This window comes from Dipodomys spectabilis, unplaced genomic scaffold, assembly GCF_019054845.1.
Source record: "Dipodomys spectabilis isolate Male_0828 unplaced genomic scaffold, ASM1905484v1 ptg000108l, whole genome shotgun sequence".
NCBI classification, from domain to species: domain Eukaryota; kingdom Metazoa; phylum Chordata; class Mammalia; order Rodentia; family Heteromyidae; genus Dipodomys; species Dipodomys spectabilis.
Genome location: NW_024870785.1, coordinates 23,735,473 through 23,755,655, shown reverse-complemented (window position 1 = coordinate 23,755,655; position 20,183 = coordinate 23,735,473). Strand labels below are relative to the sequence as shown.

General features: G+C 36.8%; 1 non-coding gene across 1 annotated transcript; it reads right to left on the bottom strand.

Moving 5' to 3' along the window:
- Positions 1-17,480: 17,480 nt before the first annotated feature.
- Positions 17,481-17,587, bottom strand: LOC122114720. The gene has a single exon (XR_006148611.1). It is a non-coding gene; the product is annotated as a U6 spliceosomal RNA (small nuclear RNA).
- Positions 17,588-20,183: the final 2,596 nt, after the last annotated feature.

The following is a 20,183-nucleotide window of genomic DNA, read 5'->3' as shown; positions in this document are numbered from 1 at the left end:
AGTTTACATCAAGGATAATCTCATGCATTTTAATTTGACATTTTGTTCTATGTTGAGCATGCATCATTATTGCTATATTGTTTGTTATAATTTCTGCAAACAAGCAGGTATTTAAAGAATTACATTCATCCAAACCATTACTGAAGGAAAAACAACTAAAAAAGCAATCCCTACTAGGAAGAACAACTCCTACTTACTTAGCTTCATTCCTATGTAAAGCCAGTGTTGTCCCTGTATCCTCATACGGTACATCACAACTCTATACCTGGTCATCTTGTATATCTACTATCTTCTACATTGTGACCTAAATGCCCAGCAATTCCACTTTGCTTTACTTTTTAAAAAGATTTCTCTCTTAATATTTGAGGTTTTTAAGAGAGAGAGAGAGAGAGAGAGAGTGTGTGTGTGTGGGTGTGTGTGTGTGTGTGTGTGTGTGTGTGTGTGTGTGTTACAAAGAGCAGAGGACAACATTATTCTTCAATTAGAATACATCTTTCAGGTTATTGTAAGTTGTGGCTAATGCGAGAAGTCTTTTGCTATTTTAAGGATGAAACAGAAAAACATGATTGTGCATGTACCACAGTTGCTTTATTAGTGTATAGTTGAACACTGAACTTCGATTTATATCTTGGCTGTGGTGAATAATGTGAATGACAATGAACTACAGAATATTTACGAGTCACCCAGAGAGAAATAATCACATGATTGGTGGGTCAGATGATATTTCAACTTTGCATTTATTTTTCTTTTTTTTCTTTTCCTTTCTTTTTTTTTTTTTTTTTTTGTCGGTCGTGGAGCTTAAACTCTGGGACTGGGCGATGTCCCTCAGTTTCTCAGCTCAAGGCTAGTGCTCTACCACTTGAGCCACAGCATCACTTCTGGTTTTCTGAGTGTTTATTGTAGGTAAGATTTTCACAGACTTTCCTGCCGGGGCTGGCTTTGAACCACAATCATCAGACCACAGCCTCTTTGGAAAACTGCATACTATTTTCGACTATTTTCTACTAACCCCTATTTTGACCAAGAGTGTAGAAAATTTCCTTTTCTCCACACTCTCATCAACATTCTTAGCTTTTGTTCAAAAGGTAATAAAGGGCAGATTTTCACTCTCTGCAATACCCCCTAGTGTTGCTTTAGTCTTAAATCCAACCTCCTAAAGACTTGGAATTACAACTCTTTACCACCACAGCTGGTTCCTTTGATTATTTTTTCGATGAGTTATAATAGTTATGAAGTAGTATCATAGTAATTTTTTAATTTTTATTTTTTATTGTGAAAGTATGTACAGAGGGGTTACAATTATATGGGCAAGATAATGAGTACATTTATTTTCAAGCATTGTACCCTCCTCCTTTGTTTCCCCTTCCCATCCCATTACATCCTCCCCCCTCACCCCCCACCCAATCCCACATACACACCCACCAAAGTTGTAAAGTTCTTTTTCGACATAACGACTTGTACTTCTCATTGTGGCTTTGGGTCCACCTGTATCCCTATTTAAACGACTGGTTTTTCCCCTTCCCCTCCACAAATTATACTGACATCAAATACAGTGAAAGCAGGGGTTATACTGTGGGAGAGGAGCATACAAAGCAACAAAGAAATAATTTTATAAATGTGTTAGGAACAATATCATGAAAGAAAAAAAACAGTTCAATACATATCTTAGGGTTCATTTCCCTAACATCACCTTATCTGACCTTTTCTGCTTGACTCAGACATATACTAGATATTGAAAATAAAGGAAACCAAGGGACCTATATTTCTTTGTGCCTGTCTTGCTTCACTAAATATAATTTTTTCCAAGCCTTTCCATTTCCTAACAAATGGGGCAATGTCATTCTTTCTGATGGAGGCATAGAATTACATTGTGTATATATACCACATTTTCTTGATCCATTCATCTACTGAGGGGAATCTGGATTGGTTCCCTATCTTAGCTGTAGTAAATAATGCTGCAATAAACATAGTTGTGCTGGTAGCTTTAGTGTGGTCTTGTTTGTAAACATTTGCGTAAATGCTCCAAAGTGGGATTAATGGGCCATAGGGGAGATCTATGTGGAGTCTTTTGAGGAACCTCCATACTACTTTCCAAAGTGGTTGAACAAGTTTACACTCCCACCCAAAATGAAGTAAGTTCCCTTCTGTCCACATCTCCTCCAGCATCTGTTGTTAACAGAGTTCTTTATTTTAGCAATTCTAACTGGTGTGAGGTGTTATATCAATGTTGTTTTGATTTGCATTTCTTTTATTGCTAGGGAGGTTGAGCTTTTCTTCATGTGTCTATTTGCCATTTTTCTTTCGTCTTCAGAGAAGTTTCTCTTTAAATATTTAGCCCACTTATATATCGGGCAATTGTTTCTTTGAGGATTTGTTGTTGGAGGATTTAATTTTTTTAATTCAATGTATATTTTAGAAATGAGACCCTTATCTGTTGTATTGCTAGTGAAGATCTTCTCCTAATTTGTGGGCTTTCTATTGATCTTGCTAGCTATGTCATTTGCCATGCAGAAACTCTGCAACTTCATGAAATCCCATTTGTCCAACCTTTATTTGATTTGTTGTGTTTCTGGGTCTCTATTAAAAGAAAATTTCGGCCTGCGCCAAGGAGACCCTACGGTTTCTCCTATTTCATCCTTTAAAGTTTTCAGAGTGTCTGCTTTGACTCTGAGGTCTTTGATCCATTTGGAGTTGATTCTGGTGTTGGGTGATGTATAAGGATCTTGGTTTAGTTTTCTCCAAATTGTTAACCAATTTTGCCAGCACCATTTACTGAAGAGGTTGTCTTTCTTCCATTCTGCTTTTTTAGCTCCCTTATCAAAAATTAGATGGCTATAGGTCTGTAGGTTCATTTCTGGGTTTTCAATTCTATTCCATTGGTCCTGAAGTCTGTTCTTGTGCCAGTACCTAGCTGTTTTGATTATTATGGCTTTATAGCAGAGTTTGAATTTTGGTATTGATATTCCTCCAGCAGTGTTCTCTCTGTTGAGGATCATTTTTGCTATTTTTGATCTTTTATTGTTCCATATGAATTTTTGGATTGCCTCTTCTATTTCCTTGAGGAATGAGTTTTGAATTTTGATGGGTATCTCATTGAATTTGTAGATAACCTTGGGAAGTATTGCCATTTTCACGATGCTGATCATTCCAGTCCAGGAGCATGGGAGTTTTTGCCAATTTCTAAGTTCTGTTTTGATATCCTTTTTCAAGTTTTTAAAGTTTTCATCATAGAGGTCCTTCACTTCTTTGCTTAAGTTAATTCCTATGTATTTTATGTTTTGTGGGGCTATTACGAATGGAGTTGCTTTCTTACATTCAGCCACACTTTCCTCATTTTTGGCATTCAGAAAAGCCATTGATTTTTGAGGGTTAATTTTATACCCTGCTACTTTGCCAAATTTTGAATCAGCCTGAGTAATTTGGGAGTGGAGTCTATGGGATTCTTGAAATACAAGATCATGTCATTTGCAAAGAGGGAGTATTTTACTTCTTCTTAGGCTGTTTGGATCCCTTTTATGTTTGCATCTTATCTTGTTGCTGTAGCTAGGCATTCTAATACTAGGTTGAAGAGAAGTGGAGAGAGTGGACGTCCTTGTCTTGTATCTCAGTTAAGAGGAAATGGCTTTAGTTTTTCAATATTAAGTGTAATGCTGTATTAAGGAATTATTATTGTATTAAGGAATGTTCATGGATGCCTAATTTTTCCAAAATCTTCATCATAAAGGGGTGCTGGATCTTCTCAAATGCTTTTTCTGCATCGATTGAGATAACCATGTGGTTCTTAACCTTGCTCCTATTGATGTGATGAATTATGTTAATTGATTTGCGTATTTTGAAGCAGCTTTGCATCCCTGAAATGAATCCTGTTTGATGATGGTGTATGATTTTTTGGATGAACTGTTGAAGTGGATTGGCCAAAATTTTGTTGAGAAGTTTTACATCAATGTTCATCAAAGAAATGTGTCTGTAGTCCTCTTTCTTGATGAGTCCCTGCCTAGATTTGGGATGAGGGATATGATGGCTTCATAGAATGTGTTTGGTAGTGAACTTTCTCTTTCAATTTCATTGGAGAATTGGAGGAGTATTGGTGTGAGCTCTGCTTTGAAGGCCCGGTAGAATTCTGCTGTAAAACCATCTGGTCCTGGACTTTTCTTAGATGGGAGGTCTCTTATTGCTGTTTCTATTTCAATGCTGGTCTGGACCTTTAAGGATGGTTTCACTCATCTTGGTTAAATTTTGGCATGTCAATATTTGCTAGGAAAAGGTCCCCATTTCTGCCAAATTCTCAAACTTATTAGCATAAATTTTTGAGAAGTATTCCCTTTTAATTTTCTTTTTTTTAATAATTTTTAAAAAGAGATTTCTTGTTTCTTCTTTATTTTTTTTATTTTTTATTTATTTTATTTTATTTTATTTGTGAAAATACTACAGAGGGGTTACAATTACATGGGCAGGATAATGCACACATTTCTTACCAAACATTGCAGCCTCCTCCTTTGTTTACCCTTCACCTCCCTTCCCAGCCTCCCCCCTCCACCCCCACCGATATTGTAAAGCTCGTTTTTGACATGACAATTTGTACTTCTCATTGTTGCAACAGGTCCACCTGAATCCTTAAACGGCTTGTTTTTCCCCATCTCCTCCACAAGTTATAATGACATCAAATATATTGAAAATGGGCATTATACTGTGGGGGAGAGACATACAAAGCAACAAGAAATAATATTATAAATGCATTAGAAACACATGCATGAAAGAAAAAAAAAACCATTAAAATACCTATCTAAGGGTTCATTTTCCTAACATCACATTATCTGACTTTTTCCGCTTGACTCATACATATACTAGATATTGCAAATAAGGGAAACCATGGGAACTATGTTCCTTTGGGCCTTGCTTACTTCAATTAATATAATTTTTTCCAAGTTTTTCCATTTCCTAACAAATGGAGCAATGTCATTCTTTCTGATGGAGGCATAGAATTCCATTGTGTATATATATCACATTTTCTTGATCCATTCATCTACTGAAGGGCATCTGGGTTGGTTCCACATCTTAGCTATGGTAAATAATGCTGCAATAAACATAGTTGTGCTGGTCGTTTTAGTGTGGTCTTGTTTGTAAACATTTGGGTAAATGCCCAAAAGTGGGATTGCTGGGTCATAGGGGAGCTCTATGTGAAGTCTTTAGAGGAACCTCCATACTGCTTTCCAAAGTGGTTGAACAAGTTTACATTCCCACCAACAATGAAGTAAGGTTCCCTTTTGTCCACTTCCCCTCCAGCATCTGTTGTTAGAGTTCTTGATTTTTGCCATTCTAACTGGAGTGAGGTAGTATCTCAAAGTTGCTTTGATTTGCATTTCTTTTATGGCTAGGGATGTTGAGCCTTTCTTCATGTGTCTATTGGCCATCCTTCTTTCTTCTTCAGAGAAGTTTCTCTTTAAGTCTTTAGCCCACTTATTTATTGGGCAGTTGTTTCTTTGAGGATTTGTTGTTGGAGGATTTAATTTTTTGAGTTCCTAGTATATTTTAGATATGAGACCCTTGTCCGTTGTATGGCTAGTAAAGATCTTCTCCCAATCCGTGGGCTTTCTATTGATCTTGCTAGCTATGTCCTCTGCCATGCAGAAGCTCTGCAACTTTATGCAATCCCATTTGTCCAATCTTTCTTTGATTTGTTGTGTTTCCGGGTCTGTATTCAGAAAATTTCCCCCTGAGCCAAGGAGACCTAGGGTTTCTCCTATTCCATCCTGTAATGTTTTCAGAGTGTCTGCTTTGACTTCGAGGTCTTTGATCCAGTTGGAGTTAATTCTTGTACAGGGTGATATATAAGGATCTAGCTTTAGTTTTCTACATCTAGTTAACCAATTTTGCCAACACCATTTATTGAAGAGGCTGTCTTTCTTCCATTCTATTGTTTTAGCTCCCTTATCAAAAATTAGATGGCTATAGATCTGTGGGTTCATTTCTGGGTTTTCAATTCCATTCCATTGGTCCTGAGGTCTGTTCTTATGCCAATACCAGGCTGTTTTGATTACTATGGCTTTGTAGTAGAGTTTGAAATTTGGTATTGATATTCCTCCAGCAGTGTTCTTTCCATTGAGGAGCGTTTTTGCTATTCCGGGTCTTTTGTTGTTCCATATGAATTTTTGGATTGCCTCTTCTATTTCCTTGAAGAATGAGGGTGGAATTTTGATAGGTATCGCGTTGAATTTGTAGATAGCCTTGGGAAGTATTGCCATTTTCACGATGTTAATCTTTCCAATCCAGGAGCATGGGTGGTTTTGCCATTTTTTAAGTTCTTTGTTGATTTCCTTTTTCAAGATTTTAAAGTTTTCATCATAGAAGTCCTTCACTTCTTTGGTTAAGTTAATTCCTAGGTATATTATTTTTTGTGGGGCTATTACAAATGGAGTTGCTTTACTAATTTCAGCCACACTTTTCTCATTGTTAGCATACAGAAAAGCCATTGATTTTTGGGGGTTAATTTTATAACCTGCTACTTTGCCAAAGTTTTGAATCAGCTTGAGTAATTTGGGAGTGGAGTCTATGGGATTCTTTAAATACAAGATCATGTCATCTGCAAAGAGGGAGAGTTGTATTTCTTCTTTCCCTATTTGGATCCCCTTTATGTCTGCATCTTGTCTTATTGCTGTAGCTAGGCATTCTAATACTAGATTGAGGAGAAGTGGAGAGAATGGACATCCTTGTCTTGTTCCTGAGTTAAGAGGAAATGGTTTTATTTTTTCACCATTAAGTATAATGCTGGCTGTAGGTTTGTCATATATAGCCTTCATTGTATTGAGGAATGATCCATGGATGCCTAATTTTTCCAAAACTTTCATCATGAAGGGGTGCTGGATCTTGTCGAATGCTTTTTCTGCATCCATTGAGATAACCATGTGCATCAATGTTCATCAAAGAAATGGGTCTATAGTTCTCTTTCTTTGATGAGTCCCTGCCTGGTTTTGGGATGAGGGTTATGATGGCTTCATAGAATGTGTTTGGTAGTGAGCTTTCTCTTTCAATTTTATTGACGAGTTGGAGGAGTATTGGTGTGAGCTCTGCTTTGAAGGCCTTGTAAAATTATGCTGTAAAACCATCTGGTGAGAAACTTCTCTGAAGAAGAAAGAAGGATGGCCAATAGACACATGAAGAAATGTTCAACATCCCTAGCCATAAAAGAAATGCAAATCAAAACAACATTGAGATATCACCTCACTCCAGTTAGAACAGCAAAAATCAAGAACTCTAACAACAACAGATGCTGGAGGGGATGTGGACAGAAAGGAACCTTACTTCATTGTTGGTGGGAATGTAAAGTTGTTCAACCACTTTGGAAAGCAGTATGGAGGTTCCTCAAAAGACTTCACATAGAGCTCCCCTATGACCCAGCAATCCCACTTTTGGGCATTTACCCTAATGTTTACAAACAAGACCACACTAAAGCTACCAGCACAACTATGTTTATTGCAGCATTATTTACCATAGCTAAGATCTGGAACCAACCCAGATGCCCCTCAGTAGATGAATGGATCAAGAAAATGTGGTATATATACACAATGGAATTCTATGCCTCCATCAGAAAGAATGACATTGCCCCATTTGTTAGGAAATGGAAAAACTTGGAAAAAATTATATTAAGTGAAGTAAGCCAGGCCCAAAGAAACGTAGGTCCCATGGTTTCCCTTATTTGTAATATCTAGTATATGTATGAGTCAAGCGGAAAAGGTCAGATAATGTGATGTCAGGAAAATGAACCCTTAGATGTGTATTTTAATGTTTTTTTCTTTCATGCATGTGTTTCTAACACATTTATAAGATTGTCTCTTTGTTGCTTTGTATGTCCCTCCCCCACAGTATAACCCCTGCTTTCACTATATTTGATGTCATTATAACTTGTGGAGGAGATGGGGAAAAACCAGTTGTTTAAGGATACAGGTGGACCTGTTGCAACAATGAGAAGTACAAGTTGTCATGTCCAAAACGAGCTTTACAACGTTGGTGCGGGGGGGGGGGAGGGGGGGAAGGGGGGAAGGATTGGGATTAGGGGGGGATGGGGGAGGCTGGGAAGGGATGTGAAGGGTAAACAAAGGAGGAGGCTGCAATGCTTGGTAAGAAATGTACGCATTATCCTGCCCATGTAACTGTAACTCCTCTGTACAGTATGTTCACAAATAAAATTAAATTAAATTTAAAAAAAAAAAACCATCTGGTCTGGACTTTTCTTAGCTGGGAGGTTTCTTATTGCTGTTTCTATTTCAATGCCTGATATGGGCTTGTTAAGATGGTTTAACTCATCTTGGTTTAGTTTTGGCATGTCAATAGTTGCTAGGAAAAGGTCCATTTCTGTCAAGTTCTCAAACTTATTAGCATAAAGTTTTGAGAAGTATTCCCTTATGATGTTCTGAATCTTGGTTTTTCTGTGGTGATGTTTCCATTCTCATCTCTGAGTTTATTAATTTGGGTGTGTTCTCTTCTTATTCTGATAAGATTTGCTAAGGGTCTGTCAATTTTGTTAAGTTTTTCGAAGAACCAACTCTTTGTTTTGTTGATTCTTTCTATAGTTTTTTTGGATTCTAATTCATTTAATTCTGATTTAATTTTAATTATTTCTTTCCGCCTACTGGATTGGGGTTTATCTTGCTGCTCTTTTTCAAGGAGGTTTAGATGTGTCATTAAATTGTTTGTTTCAGATCTCTCCAATTTGTTCATGTAGGAGCTCAGAGCTATAAACTTGCCTCTGAGTACTGCCTTTGCTGTGTCCCAGAGGAGCTGGTAGTTTGTGTGTTCATTTTTTTTGAATAGCATGAACATTTGAATTTCCTTTCTAATCTCTTCCATGACCCACTCATGATTCAGCAGTGTGTTGTTCAGCCTCCATGTGATACCGGAATTTCTTTGGTGGCTTTTGGTGTTGAGTTCTAATTTTATTCCCTTGTGGTCAGAGAGAATGTAAGGTATAACTTCAATGTTTCTGAATTTAGTCAAGTTTGCTTTGTGGCCCAAAATGTGGTCTATTTTAGAAAACGTTCCATGTGTTGCTGAGAAAAACGTGTATTCTGATGCTGCTGGGTGAAATGTTCGGTAGATGTCTGTTAAGTCTAGTTGATCTATGCAGCTGTTTAGATCTGCGGTTTCTCTGTTGAGTTTTTGCCGAGTTAATCTATCTAGTGGGGTGAGTGGTGTGTTAAAATACTCAAAAATTAATGTCTTTGGATCTATATGGGAGTTGAGGGAAAGTAGTGTTTCTTTGATAAATTTGGGTGCTCCATTGTTTGTCGAGTAGATATTCAGAATTGTAATATCCTCCTGAAAGAGAGATCCCTTAATTAGTATGTAGCGACCTTCTTTATCTCTTCTCACGAATTTTAATTTGAAGTCTATTTAATATGATATTAGGTTTCCAACTCCTGCCTGTTTATGGGGGCCGTTTGCTTGGTAGATTTTGTTCCAACCTTTAACATTGAAAATGTGTTTGTTTTTCTGGGCAAGATGTGACTCCTGAAGGCAGCAGATAGAAGAGTCTTGTTTTTTTTTTATCCAACTAGACAGTCTATGTCGCTTAATTGGAGAGTTCAGTCCTTTAACGTTAAGAGAAAGGACTGAGAGTTATTTGGGAGTTCCTGCCATGTTATCCACCTTCTTGGGGGCAGCGAAACTGGGTTCTTCCTAAGGTTCTTTGTTTCTCATTTTGGGTGCAGTTTCTTGGCCTTTATTGTGGTCTTGTTGGTTTTCTATGTGTAGGACATCTTTAAGAATCTTTTGTAGGGCTGGTTTGGTGGAGATGTATTGTTTCAATTTTTCTTTGCTATGGAAGGTTTTTATTTGGCCTTCAGTTATGAAGGAGAGTTTAGCTGGGTACAGTATTCTTGGTTGATAGTTGTTTGTTTTTAGGGCATGGCATACATCATTCCAGGCTCTTCTTGCTTTGATTGTCTCTGCTGAGAAATCTGAGGTGATTCTAATTGGTTTCCCTTTATAGGTGATTAACCTTTTCTCCCTGACAGCTTTAAGGATCTTTTCCTTGGTCTGAGTTGATCCTATGTGGATTATAATGTGATGGTGGGATGTCAGATTCTGGTCTGGTCTATTTGGGGTTCTAAAAGCTTCTTGTATCTGAATAGGCCTATCTTTTTGTATGTTTGGGATGTTCTCTGCTAGGATCCTGTTAAACAAATTTCCTAGACCATTAACTTCTGTTTCTGGGTGCTCCTCTACACACATTATCCTTAGATTAGGCCTTCTGATGGTGTCTTCCAAGTGTTGGATAGATCTATCATATTTCTTGGACTTGTCTTGGATGGTTGTATGTTCTTTCTCTATAATTTCTAGGCTGTCTTCAATCCCCGAGATTCGATCTTCTGCATGGTCTAGCCTGCTCTCAAGGCTTTCTACTTGGTTTTTCATTTCTTTTCCTTCTAATTGGTCAGCTTTGATGGCTTCAAATTCTTCATTGAAGCTTTGTTTTAGATCTTGTATGGACTTCTTTACTTCCTTAATTTGATGTTCAGTGTTTATTCTCAAATCACTTAGGTGATTGTTTATGGTTTCCTTGGTCTCCCTGACATCCTTCAGCTCTTCCTTAATGGATTCCATGAATGCCTTTAGTGATCTTTGTGTATTCTCATCCTGCTCTCTCAATTCCTTTATTACTCTTTGCTTAGCTTCCTCACTTTCATGCCATTCGTGAAGTTCTCTTTGAGTGTTCTCATGCTGCTCATGCAATTCCTGTATCAGTTGTAGAGTAGCTTCCTCACGCTCATGATATTCCGGTATTAACCTTTGGTTTTCCTCCTCTCTCTCCTTATCATGCTCATATAGATTCCTTTGTATGTTTTCAATCTTTTCCAGTATTGACCTTTCGTTTGCCTCCTTTCTCTCTCTATCACGCTCATACAAAGTCCTTTTGTATGTTTTCCATCTTTTCATTTACCATGTTTGCCAGTAGTGTTTGTAGAGCTATTTGGGAACTCTTCTCTGGATTATTCATTATCTGTCCTGACCCATGATTGTCATGAGTGGGATTTGAGCTACCCGGACTTGCCATTTTTCTTGTGTTTTTTCGGCTTACTCTGCCCATTTGGGATGAAAGTAACACCAGTTTTGTGCTAGAAAACTATCTTAAGGCAAGCATCAACCAAAGTCTGTAGATCCACAATCAAAAGTCTGCAGATACAGTGAAGTTCAACAGATATACCTATTCAACATCAAACAACTATATAATAATGGGCTACAAACCGCAAAGTAGAATTTGGAAAACCAGAAATTATTAATTTTAGGGAGACATGTGGGTAAAAATAGGAAAAGAGAAATATGGGAAGGAACAGGGAGAGTTTACTTAACTAAGTCCTAATCGCAAAGTGGGAAAGAGGTTGGATAGGATAAAAGTAGAGAGAGCAAAAAAGAAGAAAGAGAAAGAGAAAAAAGAGACAAGAAAAAATAGAAAAGCAAAAATCAAAAAATAAAAAGTGTAATGATTAAAAATATGCATATTGAAAATGAAATATTCAGAGAAGAACATGGGTATAATGAGAGAATGGGAGGGATATAAAGGAGACATGAAAACCTTAAAAATAAAAATACTTAAAATATTATATAGGTATAAAGAGGTAATACTGCTAGGAATTTAAGTCTAAGAGGCTTTGAATTGAGTAATAAATTTGTGGATTAAATATGTACACAATGGGGGATAAAGTCTAATAATCGGCTATGGGTATATCTGAGGATGTGCAGAACAACAATTAAGTCACACAAAGAAGAGCAAAAGAGCAGAAAAGGTGAAAAAAATGAGCAAAAAAGAAAAAAATCAGACATTCAGTAGAGCTAAACAAAAAACAAAAATATTTTTTGAAAAGAAAGAACAAAAAAGAAAGAAAAACGCACACACACATATACCCCTAAAATAAAAATTATAAGAGGAAGAGAAAAAAGTTACTAGTATAGAATTTTTTTTCAAAATGGTAAAAATTAAAAATTAAAAAAAAAGTTTTAGAAGAAAAATATTTTTATAAAAGGAACCAAAAAAAAAAAAAAAGAAGAAGAAGAAGAAGAAACAGAGAAAAAACAAGTTCTTTGATTTTTTGGGGAGTGGTGGGAAGATCTTTTATATCCCTTGTGTCCATAACCAGCCTCTTGTTGGAGTCTCTGGTCTGCTTGTAGTATTTGATTTTCCTGTGGCTTAGTTGGTTTCTTAAGCAGTTTGTTTGAACAGGCAGAAAAATGCTATGCTGTACAAAATATTTTGTGATCCTCTCCCCTGGCTAGTTCAATGGGAGGGAGATCTGCTTTGAGTATCACAAAAGAGGGAGATGGCTTTTTCCTCATGTTTGTAGATGCTCTGATGAGGCTAGGTTCTGGGTAGAGTTGAGGCCTTTCAGCAAACAGTAGCTTTTCCCTGAGGAGACTTTGTGAGAGACTCACAGAGCCCAGCCTCAAGCCACTCTCAGGGTTTATGTTTACTGAATTTCAATGGATTGTCCATGCTGCTAAAGAGAGGGGCAGCCTCTGGCTCTGATTACCCAGTGAAGAAACCCACTCCTGGGGCTGGCGGCCCGAGCTGGGTGACTTTTCCCTGGATGGGGCTGAGTTTGCCATGTCACTTTAGGATCTTCTGACCTGCTAAATGACTCTAGTTTTCTTCCAAGGCCTGTGTTTGAGCTAGCAGGTCAACCAAGCTTTGTCAGTATCAAACATGGAGATCTCCTGTAATGGCGGGAAGGGGTGGCCTTCCCTCCTCTGCTCCCTGAGAAGGAGTGAGGACGTTAGGCTTCTACTCACACCACATTTTGGTTCCTGGGTCATCTCTGGTCTGTGAACTGCAGGATGAAGATGTCTGCTCCTTGTCGGTTCTTGTTGGTGTTCAGTAGAATACACTCGCGCGCCATGTCTGGCTCCTTTGTCCTGGACTCTCTATGTTGCAGGTATGGCGGCTATTGCCACCTCCACCACCACTGTAGCCCGCAGTGGCGGCTGCTAGCAAGTGCTCAGATCTGTCTCCTTGCCTGGATTTTCCCTCTCTGGCCTAACTCTCTGAACTGTGATGGTACACTTGGTGTGATTCTCTGGCTTAAGTCTGTTCGCTGGAACTCTAAAACTCCTTTCTCTCTCTGGCCTGACTCTCTGTCCTGTGATGGCACACTTGGTGTGATTCTCTGGCTTAGGAATGTTCACTGGAACTCTAAAACTGCTTTCTATGCGAGCGCTTGTTTAGATTCCAGCTTCTCCTCCGCCATCTTCCCAGAAAGAAAGGTTGGACAAATGGGATTGTATGAAGTTGCAGAACTTCTGCATGGCAAAGGACATAGCTAGCAAGATCAACAGAAAGCATACAGATTAGGAGAAGATCTTCACTAGCCATACAACAGACAAGGGTCTCATATCTAAAATATACTTGGAACTCAAAAAATTAAATCCCCCAATAACAAATCCTCAAAGAAACAACTGCCCAATAAATAAGTGGGCTAAAGACTTGAAGAGAAACTTCTCTGAAGAAGAAAGAAGGATGGCCAATTGACACAGGAAGAAAAATGCTCAATCTCCCTAGCCATAAAAGAAATGCAAATCAAAACAATATTGAGATACCGCCTCATCCCAGTTAGAATGGCTATAATCAAGAACTCTAACAACAACAGATGTAGGAGGGGATGTGGACAGAAGGGAACCTTACTGCATTGTTGGTGGGAGTGTAAACTTGTTCAACTACTTTGGAAAGCAGTATGAAGGTTCGTGAAAAGACTTCACATAGACCTCCCCTATGACCCAGCAATCCCACTTTTGGGCATTTACCCAAATGTTTAAAAACAAGACCACACTAAAGCGACCAGCACAACTATGTTTATTGCAGCATTATTTACCATAGCTAAGATATGGAACCAACCCAGATGCCCCTCAGTAGATGAATGGATCAAGAAAATGTGGTATATATACACAATGGAATTCTATGCCTCCATCAGATAGAATGACATTGCCCCATTTGTTAGGAAATGGAAAAACTTGGAAAAAATTATATTAAGTGAAGTAAGCCAGGCCCAATGAAACATAGGTCCCATGGCTTCCCTTATTTGCAATATCTAGTATATGTATGAGTCAAGCGGAAAAGCTCAGATAATGTGATGTTAGGAAAATGAACCCTTAGATAGGTATTTTAATGTTTTTTTATTTCATGCATTTGTTTCTAATGCATTTATAAGATTATTTCTTTGTTGCTTTGTATGTCCCTCCCCCACAGTATAACCCCTGCTTTTACTATATTTTATGTCAGTATAACTTGTGGAGGAGATGGGGAAAAACAAGTCGTTTAAGGATACAGGTGGACCTGTTGCAACAATGAGAAGTACAAGTTGTCATGTAGAAAATGAGCTTTACAACGTTGGTGTGGGGGGGAGGGGGGAGGATTAGGTGGGAGGGGAGGGGGGAGATTGGGAAGGGATGTGAAGGGTAAACAAAGGAGGAGGCTGCAATGCTTGATAAGAAATGTACGCATTATCCTGCCCATGTAATTGTAACCCCTCTGTACAGTATGTTCACAAAAAAAATTAAATTTGAAAAAAATAAAATAAAACTCTTTTCTCTGCGAGAGCTTGTTTAGCCTCCAGCTTCTCCTCCGCCATCTTCCCAGAACTCCTTATCATAGTAATTTTGAATTACATTTCTCTAATATTTCATTTCACAAACCATTAAGCCAGCATAGAAGTTGTATTAAACACAACTTTGTTAGCCCACTGGCGATTTTCAGGGCTTTATGGAAAAGATGTCTATTCAGAAATTTTGTCCAATTTTAATCAAGTTTCTTGTTAATCTCATCTTTAATCTCTCCATACAAAATCAGTAATTAATTCAAGGTAGTAGATAGAAAAATATTAAGCCACTCCTAACATTTTTCAATTTTCAATAAAATGATATTGCTTAAATCATTTTCTGTTAATGCTTGAGACCATATAATTCAATTTAGTTAGACCTTTAACAAGGCTATGTGCATTTTATTTATTTTACGTTAATTGTTCTTTCCAAAGTCTATGTGTCTAATTTCCCTTGCTCTCTTTCAGTCTCAAGTAGTTCAGATTTCAAACTGAAGAATAAATGGAAGGAAGCAAACAAAAAAAAATACAGTTCCTCTCATCTGATGATGCCTCTACAAGAAGGAAGAAAGAGTTCCTACTTCTAAGGACCTATGCTAGGATATCAAAAAGAGAATTCATTCTTCTAGGTCTTCCTTAAAATGTAAACCACAACATATCGCGAAGGTACTTTTATGTTTTATCAGTTTTTCACATTTTCATATGGACTTCACCTCAGTCTACAACATTCATTCATTATTCTTTCCCTGATACTTTTACACTACCAAGACGTAAGATATAAGATAACCAGTTTTATTTACAGAATAAGAAGTTATCACCCTGGTTTCCTTGGAAGCACAACATGGTCAATAGATAACATTACTTCTGGTTTCTCACTACATGTAATGGTTTTTGTAATGCTTATTGCATTCTATTTAGTATTTAAAAAAAACTGCTGGCTAAACTCAAAGCTCCTTCACAGAAGTTTAGGTTAAGTACTTCACAAGTTTTATTTCCCTTAATTCTTAAGATAATATTTGTTATAATGCTAATGTTATTACCATTTTAGTGTTGGGAAAATTGTAATTAAATGCCTTAAGTAGATGACCCAAAGACATACAGTGAGAAAGGAAATGAGGCAAAGTTTCCAAAAGCCTTTTAGCAGTACACAAAAGGTAGGTAAAATCTCTCCAGTCTCTTACATTCTCAATTCAATATTCATATTGTCCAAGAAATAATAGCATAGCAATTAATGTCCATGGTGATTGTTTTCTGTTACATTTTGTCTTCAACACAGACTGTGTTGGTGAGATTGGGTTATCATGTAGAGAGTTGAGCTTATAAATTGAGGAAACTTCCAGTTTCCTTTTTAAAAAGTACTAAAACTTTTAAATATTATCATTAACTGACTTTTAAGAATCAAAAACCTAAAAAATTCATATACAATCACCCAAAATGCTTTCAAAGTAGGAGATGATAAAACAGGACCCTGTGAAGTAAATTTTCTTCTACTTTTGAAATTATTCTGAAAACCTTGTGCTGGATGGTCGCACCTGTAATCCTAACTCCTCCGGACATCTACTCAGGAGCCCGAGATCTGTGGATAACAGTTGGAACCCAATCAGGGCAAAATAAATTCATGAGATAATTTTTCAAAAATTTATTGAACTAGCATAGGGCCAAGAATGAAGATGTAGCTTATATAGTAGCTCACCAATCTAGAGAGGAAAGGCCTAGCAAGACCTTGAAGCCGCGATTTCAAATTCTGAGCATGCCAACAGAAATGCAATTTCCTGTACATGCATGCTACTTGCGCGCGCGCGTGCACACACACACATACACACATACATCCATTCTAAATATCTTCATATCAGTGTTTTGCATTAATTTCTTTGTTAACGATATTATATAAGCAAAATAAAGGAAATAAACTCCTCCCTCTTAGAAAAGTTTTATACTTTTTATTGTAACAATACTGTACACAGGTGTCATATTTACATGAGCTAGGTAATGAGAACAATTCCTAACAAGCATTGTTACCTCCTCCTTTATTTTTCCCCTACCATTCCTTCCCTCGCACCTCCACAAGTGCACACCCCTCCCCCCTTCCCCTGCCTAAATTGTAACGTTCATTTTTCAGCATAGTGTCTTGCGCATCTCATTGTTACAATGGGTCAACCTGTATCCCTATTTAGGCATTTTGTGTTTTTCCTTCCTCTCCCCAAATTAGAAGAGCATATATACAAGATATAGGCGCATCAACTTCAAATACAGTAAAAACAGTTGTTATAGCATGGGGAGGAACCTATAAAAAGACACAAAAAATCACATTGCACATTATAAGTACATTAGAAACAATAGCAAAAAAGAGAAAAATTCTTGTATCCCTATCTTGGGTTTCATTTCCCGGAACATTATGCTATCTGGTCATATGGACATACCTTTTGACCTTTTCTGCTTATACTATACATATATTAGTTATTGAAAATTAGGAAACCATGGGACCTGTATTCTTTTGGATTTGGCTTACTTCACTTAATATTTTTTCCATATCTTTCCAATTTCTAACAAATTGGATGATGCCATTCTTTCTGATGGAGGCATAGAATTCCATTGTTTATATAAAACACATCCTCTTGATCCATTCTTCTGCTGAGGAGCATCGGGGTTGGTTCCATATCTTAGTTATCTTAAATAATGCTGCAATAAATGTAGTTGTGCTGGTAGTTTTAGTATGGTCTTGTTTGTGATCATTTGGGTAAATGCCCCAAAGTGGGATTTCTGGATCATAGGGGAGATCTATGTGGAGTCATTTGAGGAACCTCCATACTAATTTCCAAAATGGTTGAAAACGTTTACACTCCCACCAAGAATGCAGTAAGGTTCCCTTCTGTCCACATCCCCTCCAGCATCTATTGTTGTAAAACTATGGAATGCTTCAGGAATTTGCCTGTCATCCTTCCGCAGGGGCCATGCTAATCTTCTCAGTATCATTACAATGTTAGTTTATGTGATGCTGAATTGAGCACAGAATATTTTTTATATATAAAGTGTAATTGATTTTCTTAAACTAGGCAATTCAACAAAAAGTAAGTTTAGAAGAATTGTGAAATTTTAGAACCATGTACTTCTTACATAAGCACACATTTAAGAATAATGTCAAGATGGACATGTCAAAAACAAAGTAATTCCAGATATTTGCGGTTCAAGAGATGTGTAGGGGAAATAATTCAATTGTTCTATACAAGGCACATGTCATAATGAACACAGCAGCAAGTGTTAAGGGTTGTTAAAAATTTTAGTGTTTTATATCTATTTAATTTTAGGATTATATGCCAAAATTAGGACTGTTTGGCAGGTATAAAATTTTCTATAATGTATTTAAGATTTATGTTAGCAGACATATAGTACTAAGTATGTACATTTCAGAATTTATAGAAACTTTGTTAATGAGAAGTTGCAAAGTCTTTGTGTGAAGAAGCAGAATGAAGGGTTAAGACTACACAGTTCTTGTTAAAATTTAGGGATTCCTTACTTTATATTTTAGCGAGGAACAAGAGATGATATAAGCCATAAACAAATAATGAGATGAACCATAATAACCTTAGTGTGTAACTTTGAAGACTATTCATAGCCTATAAAAATCTTGTTGAACATCATAATCTTAGGCGGTTTAAAATGTACAGGAATATGAGAAAATAGAAAATCTAATATGTAGTGCACTTCAAATACTAAAAACACTGGTAATTGTTTTGTTTTTTATTTTATTAATCATTATTTAGTTATTGGTTTTCTTTGTAGCATTGTTTTACTTGTTATATAATACAACTTTTTGTTAGTCATCATTAGGAGGTACTTTGAGAAGGTTACTGGGGTGGTCAAACCATTTTTTTTATAGGTGCATGTGAATTTACAACTAGGAAAATTAAGAACAAATATTTATTAAAAAATGATCAAGTAGAGTCTGAATCAGGAGAGTTGATACATGTCCACAACTAAAATCTTAGCCCTAGGTTGAAGCAACAGTATTACAGAGTTGAGGCCACAAATGTGAGAGACTGTGTTTTGTTTTGTTTTGTTTTATTTTGACTTTTTGTCATGGGGCTTGAACTCTGGGGCCTGAGTGCTGTTCCTCAGGCAAGGCTAGCGCTAACACTTGAGGCAGAGCACCATTTCCATCATTTTCTACTTATGTGGTGCTGAGGAATCAAACCCAGGGCCTCATGCATGAAAGGCAAGCACTTTACCACTGAGCCAACTTCCTAGCACTTGAGAGACTGTGTTTTTAAAAAAATCATCTAAACAACATTTTCCTTTTGCTTTGGGTTATATAAGGAAATATATAAATATCTTTTTCTATTTTTGTGAATTGTTGTACTTCTAAATTTATAGTAACTTCAGCCACTTTATCCTTTTCAAAGTCATGAAATATCTCTGAGAGTTTGCTGCTGTGAAGATCGTTTTTGCATTTATAATTTCTTCTGAGTCACTTTTATTTTTATCAACATAACTTTATATTTCATGTTGATGGATTACAAATATCAAATACCTGCAAATGTACACATAGAGTCTAAAGATAGCAGTATGAATATTCTCATACAGCTCTTGTTTATCTATTATTCACTTTCAATATTATGATATTTCTCTCTCTCTTTCACTCTGTCTCATTTCCTCTCTTTCTCTTCCATGCCCCATGTCTGCTACTTAGAATTTCTGCTGGGCTACTATTATGCTTCAGGATCTACTAGTTTTGAGGGAACATGAAAGCAACCATCGGTTAACCTTGCATTCTTTAAGAGTTATGACAGTGACATGATATTATTCTTTGCCATTCTAAATGGTAAAATAACATACCTAGGAGTTCCTTTTCACTTTTACTTCTACTATAAATTTTATCTCATAGGAATCATTGGAATGGATAAGATACTTTAACCTGTGACCTAAAATTATTTTTCTTTTATATTTTTAATCTTCTACAAGATTACTTTATATATTTTTAAAAATTTTGTTCTTTTTATTATTTTTTCTTTTTTATTGTGAAAATACTGTACAGAGGGGTTGTAATTACATGGACAAGATAATGAGTACATTTCCTATCAAGCATTGTAGCGTCCTCCTTTGTTTCTCCTTCCCAGAACTTCCAATCCTCCTTGTCCCCCATATCAAATACTCCCCCCAACCAAAGTAGTAAAGTTCGTTTTTCGACATAAGTACTTGTACATATTAGTGTTGCAATGGGTCCACCCGTATCCTTATTTAAACGAATTGTTTTTTCCCACCCCCCCCCCCCCACAAATTATATCAACATCAAATACAGTGAAAGCAGGGGTTATACCGTGGGGGAGGGACATCCAAAGCAACAAAGAAATATTCTTTAAATATGTTAGAAAAAATCGCATTAAAAACATTTGAATATATATCTTAGGGTTCATGTCCCTAACATCAACCTATCTGACCTTTTCTGCTTGACTCAGACATATGCTAGTTGTTGCAAATAAGTTTAAACATGAAACCTATGTTTCTTTGGGCTTGGCTTACTTCACTTAATAGAATTTTTTCCTAGCCTTTCCATTTCCTAACAAATAGGGCAATGTCATTTTTTCTGATGGAGGCATAGAATTCCAT